Genomic DNA, 15,421 nt, shown 5'->3' with positions numbered 1-15,421 from the left:
TGCACTTCAGCCTGAAGTTCAGGGATACCATGGATTTGGTTTTTGAGTGTTTTACTGAAAGGTGCCTTGATCGTATCAAACTTTATCATTCTTTGTGAGCAGAGATTTCTGAGTGAGTGCTAATGGCATTTTTATCATGTGTCAATCCATGTTGTCAAATGCTCCTAAGAAACTTACCATGACTAAACTATTGTTGAAGACTAATTTTAACCTTTAGTATTTAGATTGCGAATGATGTAATATTACTCTTTCATGCATTGCTGCATACTATGTGACAAATGTATATCTCTTGCCACCTGTTTCTGTTGTATTAGCATCACCCACATTTAAACATCTATCAATCATCAATCTCTCTCTTTTTTTTAGCATTCCCATTTTAGCAGAACATTTGCAGAAGAACTTACTGCAAGAGAGAGCAATTCTACTTGATTCTGTTTCCATCGGATACAACTATGTTATTTACACTGTAGCTCAGACAGACTGTCGTGTGTTGACTGATATTCAAGTTATTTAGATGATCTGGAAATCTGGTGCATTCATATCTCACTCATATTTTACAATCTACTGTCTTGGTGATGTCACAGTTTGGCGTTTTGATGGTTGCTTTTTATTTTTTTGCTGAGTTCTTGTAAATACTGAGAGTGAAAAAAAAAAATCACTTTGCATTCTCTCTTGCAGTGATCCTCTAATTCTGCCCTCTATTGACATATTCCTGCTTATTGTCTCCCATTATATCTCTTGATCAGGAAACTGGTGTTCCTCTTGTGCAGTCTCATTGTGATGTCTTCATAATGTAAGTATTTGTACTCCAATTAGTCTCTTCTCCATGCATTCTCATCTGCCACTTTTCACAGGTCATCACTTTGTTCCAAGCCATTCGTATCTGCAGTCTTTCAGTGGGAAGGAGAGGGGCATGACAGTGTATGTTTTTGTCTTCTTTTCTATTTCTGTGGTCATAGCTTTTGTGACTGGTTGATTATTTATGTACTGTGTTCATCACTGATTTTTGAGATTGTAACAACTTGAAAAAAATAGATAGCTTATACCTTGTGTTTTCTTGAACAGGATGCAAGTAGAAAGTACAACATCGTTGCACAATTTGGTGATCTTTACTCCAGAAGATTTGAGGTGCCAGTGTGTCTATTCACTTAGGTCTTTGTTCATTTGGAGACAGAGAAGACTGATAGTACAGTTTTGCCTCTTCACTTAGGTAGTGCCATTAGGCTGCTTACTACTGAATATGTCTCAGAGGTTTTATATGGGCAGCTTTGAAGCCTGTGGACTTAAAATCTGGTTACTGGAAGTTGCAGCTGAATTTTTGGTTCAGTAGGTATCTCTTTCATCTAAAGCATACTCAGTTTGAAAGTCATCATACAATTACCTCTTTCATACTCTTTTTTTCCTTAATTACTTCTCTGTAGTAATGGGAGCTATTGGGATTGCAATACCTTGTTCTGAAAGTATTTGCATTAGTGAATTTTGGTCTAAATAACACTCATAATGAGACAAATATTCATAAGGCTATTAAATCAATGAGTTCAGCTTCTTAGACATCTTAATTTTATATTTAATGTGTAGGAAATGATAGAGATGAAAAGTCCGTGCTCATTTTGTATGCACTTACTGACACTGCAAGCCATTTCTGATTGTTGCTGTTATTCACACAGAAATAAGTATGCTTACACAGAAGTACAGGAAATAGGGAGTAGGAAGACCATTAGAAGAGATGTTCGGAATGCAATTTTGCTCTCAGTTACATCCTTGGGAGCTCATCAAAATTACTGAATTACCACTGGTTTGGTAATGAAATTTTGGAAAATGAAAGCAAAGCTTGAGCCACTGTCATGCCTTTGAATTTATTCTCATCTTTCTTGAGTAAGGAGAGAAGACAGCAAACTGAGCACCTTGCATGTGGGACAGCTACTGGCATCTTGTCCTCTTCCTCACAGTAAATCTGCCTCGATGTTCTTCTGAAGTGACTTCACTGTAGACATGCCCAAGATTTCTTTACAGAAGTCCCACAGGATTCAGTAAGATCTTGTTGTTACCTGTGCCTCTCATGCCATACAGAAGGCTTTCACCCTCTCAGCTCTGTCTTTCACAAAGTACTTGGATCGATTTGCTTGCAGCTCCTTTTGCTTCTGAATTCAGGAAGAGAGAGCACGTTCCCTATGGTGCCTGCAAACATATGCCTCTGTGATAAATTGCAAATGTTAGGGGAAATTATGAGGAACTAGAGCAAATCTGAAGAGATGCCCTCCTGCAGTCAGGAGAGGGACAAAGAGATGCTATTCCTCCTTACAGTTATCTGGTAAGAATAAATGGAGGCACTACTTAATGAAATCAAATTAGTGAAATGATGAAGCAGTAATAATGATAGTCTGGCATCACTTTGCAGTTTTACTTATTACAGTGCAATATCTCTGTTTGATAACTGATCACAGTGATGCAGAATCATGAAAAAATGCTGCGATGCAATAAAAGGACATTTGACGTAATTAGATGAACTAGGTTTATTTCTGAGCATAAAACTGCACATGTAACTCTCTCAATACATTCAAAACCTATTGACATCGGCTACAGTATGTTTATTTCAGGAATTTACCAATAGAACTCAGTGGAGCAATGTAAATTAGTAATGTCACTGGAAGATTCTTTCCTGTATAGACTTTAATTTCAACATGACTTCTCTTTATCTTTGAGAGCAAATATATCTACACAGTATTTTGACAGTATAAAATTCACAGCATCCACAGTAGCAATAGCACAGAAGCAATAGTGGCTTGCACTCCAGATATAGTTGAAAACATATTTATCATGACCATTAGGGTGAAAAAATGTACAAGTTAGAACACTTGTGCCCTTTTCCCTTGAATCTGTCTGTGTACTTTGATGCCATTTCATAAAATGTTTTAGAAAATGTAAAGCTGTTTATATGAGATCAGAAGAGTATTACAGTGGAAATCTGTAACAGGAATAAAATTCAGGCACTGAACAGCAAAATATAAAAAGTAACCAGGAAGATGAATGTTCTTTTCAGTCTATACAGTGTATTCAATAAATGCTTACTGGTTTGGCCTCAAGTTTCTCGACCTGCCTAAAAGACTGTGCTAAGTATCTGCTTACACTAGCACAAGCAAGTCAAGCACAAGTCAAGGAACACACCAACACATTGGCTTGTAGCTCCAAGTCCCCATGAAGTATACCTTCACATTCTTCATCTAAACCAGATATCTCTATTGCTAGTTTGTTGATTGCTTTGGGAGTCATAGGTACACAGAATGGTAGGGCTTGGAAGAGACCTCTGGGGATCATCCAACCAACCAGTCATCCATCCAACCAGACCAACCCCCTGATAAAGTAGGTTTTCTACAGCAGGTTGCACAGGAAAGTGTCCAAGTGGGTCTTGAATATCTGCAGAGGAATCAAAGTAGAGCATGAATAATTGCAGCAAAGCTTGACCCTGAATGATGAGTGCATTCAAAACTTGGGGGATAAAAGAAAGGAGAAAAGGAAATACAGGTTTCAAAGATAAAGAAATCAATACGATAGCTTTCACTTGCCCAGAGTCACAGAGCAAGCAACGGCTTAAACCAAGAATAGAAATGTGGGGTTCATGACTCCAATGTTGAGTTTAAATTATGCTTAAATAACATGAGCTCATGGGAGTCGTTAATCACTTGCTTTTCTTTCTCCTGCTTTAGGGTTCTAGAATATTTTGAAAATAAAATAAAAATGATACTCAGCAGGATTATGAATTAAGTGGCAATTGCATGGCAATTAAAGAACTGCAAATAAGATTTTGCATTGCAGCACTGCTTAATGAACTGCAAAACCCTGGGAAAATACAGACGGATTGGTGAAAGAATCTGGTCTTAATTTTGGACATAGTAGTAAGGAAAGCATATATGAAATGGCTTTTTCTAAGCCATGCTGGTGACAACTATTGCTGAAGAAGTAATTTTGGTGAGTGATGATTTTGTTATGATGTCAGGGTTTGGTTCAATTTTGAAAACTCAGTGTGACCGCAGCTCAGATGATCTGCTGAGGCTGCCATATACTTTTGTCTCATGCAGGCATTTTCTTTATGCTCTTTTTCCTCTTTGAGTCTCCTTTGTGTAAGGATGGTTGATTTTCTGTCTCAGGAAATGGATACAGTCACTGGCGAGGCTCCTTTTCATTATAACTTATGTGAAAATGAGTTTACACTGGGTGTAATCACTGATGAATATGCATGTAATCTAGTATCTTTAAGGAATTGTTATCCTATTTATTTGTGCCTTAGAGCTTGTGATCCTCTTTCCTGTTGATAATGCTTCTTAGCATATTCCTTGTTATGGAGAAATGGAGATACTCTGGGTTCATGCTGACTTTGGTCATATGGGATACTGCACAGAAATTGGATGCGTTTTCATCTCTTTTGAGAGCTGAGGCCAATAAGATGTCTGATGTTCCTGGGAAACTGATATGATCAAATATTTCATGGTGTTGGGGAAGAAAATAGGCAGCATATCATGAGTTTTTATCTCTGTTAGAAGGACAGACTCATTCAGATTTCAAGGGAATGTCACCTTCAGCAGGCACTTCCCTCGTCACTCAACGCACACCCCAAAAGCAGGAGTCCGGCTGTTCTCCAATTCAAGAATTAACCTTTTGTGCAGGGGGAATTAAGCAATGAGTGCTGAAAGAACTTGCATCAAATCATATCTCACTCAGGCTGGTTGTGCTAAATACACTAAAGAGTCTCTGTGCCCCTTGTGTCTGATTGCTCTCTAAGTGGTAATGAAGCTAATTGCAGTCTCTGGCTGTATCCTCCGGAAATTTCTCCATCCTCGGGTGCAAACACTGGCACTAAGACATGCAAGCCAGAGCAGGGGTTTAAATTCTCATCTTATAGACCTGAACATGATGGCAAAATATCTTATACTTCTATACAACTTTACACATAATGAGGCAAAATGTGTAGTAACATTTCTGGAGTTAAAACAGACACAAACACATTCCTCAAAGGACTTTAAGTGTATCTTGGTTGTTATCCTTGTTCGTCTTGTTCTTAGTATTTTCTCTGTGTCTTTTTTTCCTATCATCATCTTCTTAGAGTGCTCAGAATAATGACTCTGATATGGACAAATGCAAATAGATTGAAACACTTTCTTTGTTTTTCCCTGATACTACTGTAAGCTCAGGTACAGAAACACAGTTCAGACCATCACAGAATCACAGAATCACAGAATGGCCAGGGTTGGAAAGGTCCTCAAGGGTCATGAAGCTCCAACCCCTCTGCCACATGCAGGGCCACAAAACCTCCACATTCAATACTAGACCAGGCTGCCCAGGGCCCCATCCAATCTGGCCTTGAACACCTCCAGGGACAGGGCATCCACAGCCTCTCTGGGCAGCTGTTCCAGCACCTCACCACTCTCTCTGTAAAGAACTACCTCCTGACATCCAACCTAAATCTTCCCTCCCTCAACTTCAAACCATTTCCCCTTGATCAGCAGTTATCAACCTTTTCAAAGAGTTGATTCCCCTCCTGTTTGTAGGCTCCCTTTATGTACTGAAAGGCTGCAATGAGGTCATCCCGCAGCTTTCTTTTCTCCAGGCTGAACAAGCCCAACTCCCTCAGCCTGTCTTCATCGGGGAAGTGCTCCAGTCCCTGATCATCTTTATGGCCCTCCTCTGGACCCTTTCCAACAGCTCCACATCCTTCTTGCACTGGGGGCTCCAGAGCTGAACTCCAGATGGGGCCTGACAAGAGCAGAGTAGACGGGGACAACCACCTCCCTGCCCCAGCTGGCCACCCTCTTCTGATGGAGCCCAGGATACCATTTGCTTTTCAAGCCTCAAGAGCACACTGCTGGCTCATGTTAAACTTTTCATCCATCAAGACCCCCAGGTCCATCTCTGCAGGATTGCTCTCAAGGGCCGCTCCTTCCAGTCTGTATGGATGCCTGGGATTCCTCCGGCCCAACTGGAAAACTCTGCACTTTGCCTTGTTGAACCTCATCAGGTTCACCCATGCCCACCTTTCAAGCCTGTTGAGGTCCCTCTGAATGGCATCTCTTCCTTCCGCCATATCAACTGCACCACTCAGCTTGGTGTCGTCATCAAACTTGCTGAGGGTGCACTCAATTCTGTCATCCAAAATGGTTATTCTTAGCTGACCTCTACAATGCAATATCTTGAGAAGGAAAAATTGGGATGTTACCCAGGTTGTATTCTCGTGGTACTGTTGTTTGCATGTAGGCACTCTTTGTGCATCATAGCAGCTGTTTTGTTTGTTGTGTGATGTACCACTGGTGGGCAAAGGTGACTTTTGGGAAAAAAACAACAACACAGTTATCCTTCAGTTTGTCTTTCTAGTGGCAGCTGTGCACAAAATTTATTACGGGAGTATTTCTTAAAGCCAATAAAACAAGGCAGTGGAAAGTTCCTTTCTGTGACTGTCAATCACTTTCAAATCAGTCAGTGTTTTGTGTAGGCACTTAATCAATGACCATTTGGAGATGAGTTAGTCCAATGTGTTTATTCCGCAGGCTTTGTTCAACTTCCAGACAGAGGGTATTCCTTTAGGGCTCAGGAGCACTGGGGAGGTGACATGGGGCATTGTGCCAGCACTGCAGGGAGTCTGTCAGGAAGGGGTATGTACATCCAGCTCCAGCCTTACTTCAGTAAATTCGATTTCTTTGGTAAACAGACAAAAAAGGCTTTTTCTGCTTATGCTTGTTGTTTTGGACTTTGATTAAAACTGGAGTTTTTACTGTGCCATAAATACACTCTGCATAATGATTTTTATTATTTTTTTTAGACCTCTAAAAGGAATTACAGCAATTTCTTTTTGGGGGAAAAAAAAAGAAAACGCTTTATCGAATCAGTAAAAATGGGAATTATCAATCATGCTTTTAAGCCTCAGTGTTTTTGAGGTCTATGGAAAAGTTATTGCCCTCATGTTAACACTTACATATACTCATTGGTCATCTTTTTTTTCAAGGATTATTTTTACTTCATAGTTATCTGTTTAAGTGATCTAGCACGGTTGATGATTGAGATGCATACTTTATAAGAGTGAACTAATTTTCTTTCCTCACATTTACAAACTGACCTGTCTTAGTCTCCTGAGATTTTTTTTTTTTGTGTGTGTGTGTGTTATTAGTAGCTTCATTGATTTTGCTAGTTTTCTTTTGTTAGTGATGAAATGTTGTAAGAATTAACATTTGATTTAACTCTAAATATGTCTTTAAGGCATGGAAATGAGGAGAAGTCCAGTCAGCTGCATGAACTTCTGTTCATGGAGTGAGACCATACTGAATCTTCCATCTCTGTACTTCTGCTTGAGAGATAATCAGATAAATCATTACAACTCCCCACTTTGCAGTAAGATATGAAAAATGGGGAAGCAATGATTTCATCTCTAATAGTTTTATCCTAGTATAGGATGAAACTGGATTCCCCAAAGTAAGGTATAAAACTGTAGAAGACCAAGCAGTATTTTCCATTCCTAGCTCTTTGCTCAACTTCTTTTATTCATCCATTAAGCTCTCGACAAGATGTCTGAGTAAGTCTGTCCCAGAGTAATTTAGTAGCTACAAATGCACCTCAGTTTCCAAATGTACTAGGAGAGCAGTAGTTTTAAATGTAAGAACATGCTCCTCAGGAGTAAAGGATTGGAATTGAAGTTCATTGAAAGATACTCTGGCTGTCTTTATGTGCTCTGCAATGCTCATCACCTTATTATTCAAGAGTACTAAGAACTGAAACTTGGGTGCTGACCAGATAGGAAGAGCTCCTATCGGTTCCATTACAAAATCATTTTACTTGATGTAAAATCTATAGAATTGGAGCTGCCAAATATTGATCTCAGTTACTCTTCTATTTGCAAGAGTTTCGTTTTTTTCACCTATTACAGTTAAACTTTTTTAAGCAGATGTAATATTTGAAACAAAATTTGAACTGAATGCTAAGTGAGGTTGTTTTTTCTGTTTTTTGTTTTTTTTTTTTTCCTCTGCAGTAATTGGACAAGGAAATGAATAATTAGGTGAACTGATCACAGATCCAGGAGTTTCTTGAGCCTCTGTTGTCAAACATTTGCCTTGGGAAATCATTTAATTTTGCTGTTTACAGTGGAAAGCTGTACTTGCTAATTTCTCAGGAGTATAACATAACCAATGTTAGCAAACGAATGGGAAGATATATCCTACTTTGTTTACTTATGCATCCTATGATCACAGAATCACAGAATCACAAGAGTTGGAAGAGACCTCCAGAAATCATCAAGTCCAACCCCCCTACCAAAGCAGATTCCCTACACCAGGTTGCACAAGTAGGTGTCCAGGCGGGTCTTGAATATCTCCACAGAAGGAGACTCTACAGCCTTCCTGGGCAGCCTGCTCCAGTGTTTCATCAACCTCACCATAAAGTTCTTTTGCACATTTGTGCAGAACTTCCTATGCTCCAGTTTCTGTCCGTTCCCCCTTGTCCTGTCTCCACACACTGCTGAAAACAGTCTGGCCTCGCCACTCTGCCCCCCACACCTTATGTATTTATAGACCTGGATCAGGTCCCCTCTCAGTCTTCTTTGCTCAAGGCTAAACAGACCCAGTTCACTTAGCCTTTCTTCATAGGGGAGATGCTCCAGGCCCTTCACCATCTTTGTGGCCCTCCGCTGGACTCTTTCCAAGAGATCCCTGTCTTTTTGTACTGGGGAGCCCAGAACTGGACACAGTACTCCAGATGAGGCCTTACCAGGGCAGAGTGGAGGGGGAGGATCACCTCCCTCGACCTACTGGACACACTCTTTTTAATGCCAGAATGCCATTGGCCTTTTTGGCCACGAGGGCACACTGCTGGCTCATGGCCAACCTGTCGTCCACCAGAACACCCAGGACCCTCTCTGCAGAGCTCCTCTCCAGCAGCTCATCCCCCAACCTGTACTGCTGTATGCAATTATTCCTCCCTAGATGCAAGACTCTACACTTGCTTTTGTTAAATCTCATCTGGTTTCTTACTGCCCAGCTCTCCAGCCTGTCCAGATCTTGCTGAATGGCAGCACAGATTTCAGGCGTGTCAGCCAATCCTCCCAACTTCGTATCATCAGCAAACTTGCTGAGGGTGGCCACTATCCCCTCATCAAGGTCATTGATGAAGATGTTGAACAAGACTGGACCCAACACAGACCCCTGGGGGACACCACTGGTTACAGGTCTCCAACCAGACTCTGCACCACCAACGACGACCCTCTATGCTCTGCCAGTCAGCCAGTTCTCAACCCACCTCACTGTCCACTCATCTATTCCACACTTCTTCAGCTTTGTTATAAGGATGTCGTGGGAGACAATATCAAACGCCTTGCTGAAATCAAGGTAGACTACATCCACTGCTCTCCCCCTATCCACCCAGCCAGTGACAGCATCATAGAAGGCCACCAGGTGAACCCATGCTGACTACTCCTGATAACTTCCTTTTCTCCCAGTTGTCTGGAGATGGCATCAAGCACAAGCTGTTCCATCAACTTTCCAGGGACAGAGGTGAGGCTGACAGGCCTATAATTACCTGGATCTTCCTTGCTCTTTTTGAAGACTGACGTTGGCTATCCTCTAGTCTTCAGGCACCTCTCCCATTTATTACATCCTCTTGTAGATTCAGGGTTTCATAGCCATCCTTGAGGTTCTTTATTTCTTGCCAAAATCTTCCTTACACAGACAATGTTGTGGGTTTTTTTTGTTTTGTTTTGTTTTGTTTTCAGATTTGGAAATATACTCCACATTTCTTCTTCTTGATGTTATGTACTGACTGAATTCTTCCTTCTTGATAGCTAAGCAAGTAGCTCTTAGGTATTTTTTTTTTGACTTGGGATTTAGTTTTGCTTGCAACAGGAGAATCCTGTTCACATCCCTGAAAACACCTGAGGTCCCTGGTCTCCACTGCTAATACTTATCTGTTAGTCATTCCTGTTCTGTCCTCCCTTACTCTGTTCTTTTCCCTTGTTTCTATGAAACAGAGAGCAAGTTCTTTCCTGTTTCAATGGCCCAGTAACCCTGTGTGCATACAGATCTTCCTTTATATTCTTATATTCTGTCATTGTCATCTCCTGAACAAAAGCTTCAATCAGTGTGGTAGTAGTGATATTAGCATAAGACCTGCTTAACTTTCTATGAATAGCTTTGGCATAGTCACTGACAAACAATGTGACCAACGTTCTTCAGTACACTTGTGAACTCATGTGAAGTAACATCTAATCCAACATCTGGGGTTTCTTTTGACTATGTATATGTCAGTGTCTAATTTTTTTGCAAAATTCAGATTTATTCCTCTTTTCCTTTGCCTAATAAAGTATGATCAATTCTTTTATTAGTGGGTTTCCTTCATTTTGCCATACAAAGTTTCTATGAACCTACTCTATGTTAGCTGTCATGAAACAAGGCAAAATTTATAGTCATAGTTTACCTGACACTTCTCTTTGAGTACTGTTCTCACTTGTGGCTTTTTAAATTTCCATGCTAGAGTTCTCCACTGTGTTGCCATGGACCCTCAGTCACTCCAGACAATGAGGTTGTGTTCTGCCATTGCTAGGCTGCAGCTACATGCCAACTAGGGAGTCATGGGTACCTTCTTACCTGCGTTATTCTTTTCCTTCTTTTCATGTTACTGGGAGAAGTACTGAATCTGGTAGCTGAGAGGGATGAGATAAGGTCTTTTAGGGTTTCTGATGCCTCTCTTATTGGAAATGCCAACTGTTCTTTAGAGTAATTTTTTTTTTTCTCAAGCACTGCTTGAAATTTTTCTTCATATCTTTCTTCCTTCAGCACAAACAGGTAACTGGCCTTACAAACTACTTTTCCTGGCCTTGAAGACCATTTACAAAGCAGAGTTTAAACAAAGCAGGCATTGTAGGGTAAATTAAGCCTGGATAGCAAATTATGCAAATTCCTATACCTCTGCTTGTGAACTAGGGAGAATAATTTGAGTGCAGACTTCTTTCTGATATATTCAGCTATTTTACCATGCATCAATTTCAAAGAGACGTTCTGGTATTCTGCCTGGCTGATTTACAGATAAAATTCTTGTCTCTTCTTCGAAACAGAAACTGTGATACCTAGTGGCTAAGATTGCCCTCGGTGTTATTAAAAATCTTCAGGATAGATTACTCTCACAGTAATATCAGTAACATTTGGCCACAATTTTTCAACTTCACTGGACTCTCAGAATAATAAAAGAATGAAAAAATAAACGTGCACATTATTAAACGTGGTTCATTTGTTATAATATGCTTTTAAAGAAAGTCTATTAACAGATTTTTCTCTCTATGTGACATATGAATACACTCGTTAATTATTATCCTAAATGGACAATGAAATCTGTGCAGCCACTCGTGAAAATCCTAGAAAGATGAATTATTTGAAACAGACATTTGCCTATCTTTTGTCAGCAGTGGCTCAACAGATGCACAGATGGTCTACACAGGAGTGATAAATCTGATCCTTCCTAGAAGCACTAGAGTCACTGAGCACCCATGAAGCTCAGTGGAAGAAACTTCCAAACAGAAAATACAGTGCACTGGGTGCTTCTGTTTATGCATGGTAGTCTGTGACATATCCAGTGGATTATCAGTTCTCTCTATCAGGATTTTTACATGCAAATAGCAATTTGGTTTCCCAGCACACTTTACCCTAGCTGGGCATTTGCTCTTACCATCTTTTCATTTATAGCAGTATAATTGGTAAGCATGTGTGTTTGCAGCTACACTGTGGCCATTGTGAAAGAGAGAAAGGAAATGAATACTTAGCGCAGATTAGAAGGTTAGAAAAAAATCTCAATAACTTATTTCCTGAAAGTATTCTGTGAATATTCTCTCTTTCATATGCGTTTCAGTAGCAGCTGAAATAGGAAAAGGATCCAGAGTTCACAAGGATACCCAAGGGGCCAAGATGGATGTCTCAGATGATGGTCGTCCATGCCCTGGAACAAGACTAGATGCAGGGGGAAAATGTGTTTCAGCAAGTGTCTTTTAACATAGCTCTTCAAATGGTGACTCATTTTTGTTTCACACACCAAAAAATTGTCCTTTTAAAGTTGCTTCTTCTTCCCTGATACCATTTTTTAAGAACAAGGGGACTATCAGGAAGAGGCTTTTATATTCAATCTGTTTTCGCCAGCTCTGGTCTTTGAGTCAGGCTAGCTACTAAAAAGCAAAATTTCAGCAGCTTTAATACTATGAAACCTCTTAGATTTTCTCCCTAAATGAAGGAAGAATGAAGAAAACTCCACAATACTGTTTCAAATCTGGCAATAATACAAAGTTTTCCTTAAAATGTCTATGCAATTTATTGGGTTGTTTACTCACTATCATCTATTCTGCTGGCAGAACAACATGAAAACCTGCACTGTTAAAAGCCTCCATTGAGCACCTCTGGAAACACAGTTCTTACTGTTCCCTTAACACTTTGCTTCACATGAACAGCTCAGCAATGATGGTTTCTCATGCTTGGCATCCTGATCTTGCTGCCAATGTAGAACTCATTGGCCCACATGGATGCTGGTGGGCTTGGGATGGCACAGGGCTGCAGCTGGATAACTTAGCACCTCAGTTTGTGCTGGAGGTTTGGAAGTCATCGCTTTCAAAGAAGTAACCTTCTGTGAGGAAACTGGGTCTGGAGCACTGCGGGGTTTCTGGTCCAGCCTCTGCATCTGTTGCCTGATTACCCTGGGTAGGAAGGAGAGAAACAGAAAACGGATTAGCATATTTTAGGAGAATCAATCCTTTTATGGATTGTCTATAAGAGATGCTTTTCAGCACATAATTTGCCTGAATTAGAATTAAGATTTAAATTTAGATTTAAATCCTTTTTTTTTAAGACACTTTTAAGCCTGAGTAGGCTTAAACGCAGACATTTTGTAAAGCCCCGTCTGAGTACTGTGTCCAGACCTGGGTAAAGGTCTTAGTACAGAAAAGATAGAGGGCTGTTGGAGTGAAGCCAGAGGAACACAAAGATGATCAGAGGGCTGAAACACCTTCCCCTTGAAGAAAAGCTGAGGGAGCTGACTTGTGCAGTTTGTAGAAGAGAAGGATCTGGGGAGACGTCACTGCAGCCTTCCAGTACTTGGAGGGAGATTGTAAGCAGAAAGAGAAGCCACTTTTTACATTGTCTAATAGCAATAGAATATGAGGCTGGATTGTTGACCCTTAAAAGTCCTCAGTCTGTGCCAAGGCCCATCTGTCTCACTGTTCTGTAAGGAGAAGCAAAACCTCTATGTGAAGGGGAAGAAATAAGTTTAAAGCCTCTCTCCCTTATTAAGTTCCGTGCCAAGAGAAGGACAAAATCTCAGGCAGTTCGCACACAGCCCCAGTTGCTTCTTTCCAAGTTGTGATGAGAATCAGGCAGAAAGACTGTCCTGAGCTATTAACTCCCCCCCCCACCAACAGGCTGCAACACCAATACCACCTGCATAGCCCTGAGTATTTCAATGAGCTGTGTCAGAGCTGCAGGGATTGGTAGGAGAAACCTTAAAGAGGGAGTTTATATCCTTTTTTCTCCTCTCCATGGCTGTTGCTGGACCTGATGTCAGATGAGGATTTCTAGAGGATGCACCGGTGCTTAGCTGGACACAGCATTTTACATTGCACCTTGTCTGTGAGTAAAAAATTTAGGTAGCTGCTGAATATACTCACTGCTGGTTAAACCTCACCAAACATTAAGCTTATTCATATTTAATATTTACATGCAAATTATAGTCAGCCAATTAGTTTTCTCTGCATCTTCAGCACTGTTTCCCAAGAGAATGATTCTTAAGTACCTTAATTTGTCTTCCTGACGAAGGTGAAAGTGTTAAAAGGAGCGTTAATTTGTTTTTTATTTGTCCTTTAAGGTTTTATTTTTAGGAATCACTTGAAAGATGATCAAATTAAATGTGCTTACTTTCCTTGTGTTTGCTGCAAAAGGCAACTAAAGTATTGGTACTGAAGCAAAGAGAAAGGTTGCTAGTGTAGGTAGGTGGTCTCATTCTATTGGAATACTTACAACACCCCCACAAACCAGTTTGCTCATTCTGTACCTTTGAATTAGCTACATTCTGTGTCAATACATTGGATTAATGTATGCAATCATCTGCTACCCATATTGATACAAAAGTCAGCTACTTACCAGTGACTAATGCAATTTTTTGCTTATACTCAAAAGTCTGGCTTTTGATTTCTAAGATTATGATGGTCATTTTCTCCCTCATTAGCTTTGGAGCAGAGAAAAAGCAGGAGAGCATTGGACAAAGCGCGTAGCAAAATGAACCTGTTATTAGAGCATTATAGCTAGAACTATTGATTCCAACCTTGAAATCAGATAGATGATTCATAAAAGCAACAACCCAGGGACCGTGTCTGTTTTAAAATATTTCTTACCTCTAGTACAAAAAGGTGTTTGATACAAACCACATTTAGATATCTAAGTTTGCTTCTGGTTTCTCAAATATCTGACACAGTGGAAAAATGAGTAACATTCTGTTTTCCAGCACTTGATTGCCATTAACACCACAAAGCAGGTCATGCTCTCCATGTAGTGTAATGTGGTTAATTCACTGCTGAGTGCTGCTGAAAGCAGGAAAAAACTACTTTGTTCCAGCCAAATGTGTTGAGCTTACAGCACATATATTCATTACCAAATTCAAACAGTACTTTCATGACTTTACATTAAAACATTGCACTGGCACCTTTTGAATCAGCCTCATTATCATTAAGGTACCTCTGCTCTTGGCTTTGTTTTGTTGCCACCTGATCTTCACTTGGCCTGTTAAGCATCTATCAGCATTTCAAAGCTACAGTACCACTTCTTTATAAGGACAGTAAATGCATTGGTTAAGCGGGTGTCACTTTTATCTCTTGTTTTTTGAGCAAGTGTTTCAAATATACAATGCAAGTTCTACAGGTGAAGTGCAGAGATTTCTCTACAGACTGTCTCTATACATTAAAAGGTACAAAAGGTAAAATATCTCCTTGTAAATCATAGAATCATAGAATCACTAAGGTTGGAGAAGGTCACCAAGGTTATCTAATCCTATCGTCAACCCACCCCCACCATTCCCACTAACCATGTCCCTCAGTGCCACCTTTCCTCATTTCTGGAACTCCACCAGGGATGGCAACTCCACTACTTCACTGGGACTGGGCAGAGGTGATGGAGATAAGTTATGGACAGATGACCTCTCCCAAATAAAGGCAGAGCAACATCTACATACTGATAATCTCTATGGTTCAGGAGGAAAGACCCATCACTAATATCCCATGTTTAATAGAAGTAAGTAAATTAATGTCAAGACAGGATGAAAATAATTCATTTTTACATACTAAGCCATTTCCCAGCATTTTTTGATATTTCAAGTCATTCTAAGGCTGGTAGCTTATTTTCTATTATCACCTATAATTTCTCCCTTGTCT

At 40.2% G+C, this 15,421-nt stretch overlaps 1 long non-coding RNA gene across 1 annotated transcript; it reads right to left on the bottom strand.

Moving 5' to 3' along the window:
• Nucleotides 1-1,842: 1,842 nt before the first annotated feature.
• On the bottom strand, nt 1,843-11,238 carry LOC109365711. Its single transcript, XR_002111437.2, has 2 exons — nt 10,444-11,238; nt 1,843-2,178 (listed from the first exon to the last, which is right to left on the bottom strand). It is a non-coding gene; the product is annotated as an uncharacterized LOC109365711 (long non-coding RNA).
• Nucleotides 11,239-15,421: the final 4,183 nt, after the last annotated feature.

Source organism: Meleagris gallopavo, chromosome 1, assembly GCF_000146605.3.
Source record: "Meleagris gallopavo isolate NT-WF06-2002-E0010 breed Aviagen turkey brand Nicholas breeding stock chromosome 1, Turkey_5.1, whole genome shotgun sequence".
NCBI lineage: Eukaryota > Metazoa > Chordata > Aves > Galliformes > Phasianidae > Meleagris > Meleagris gallopavo.
Note: the sequence above shows the minus strand (reverse complement) of the source record. Positions and strands in the feature narration are given on the sequence as shown.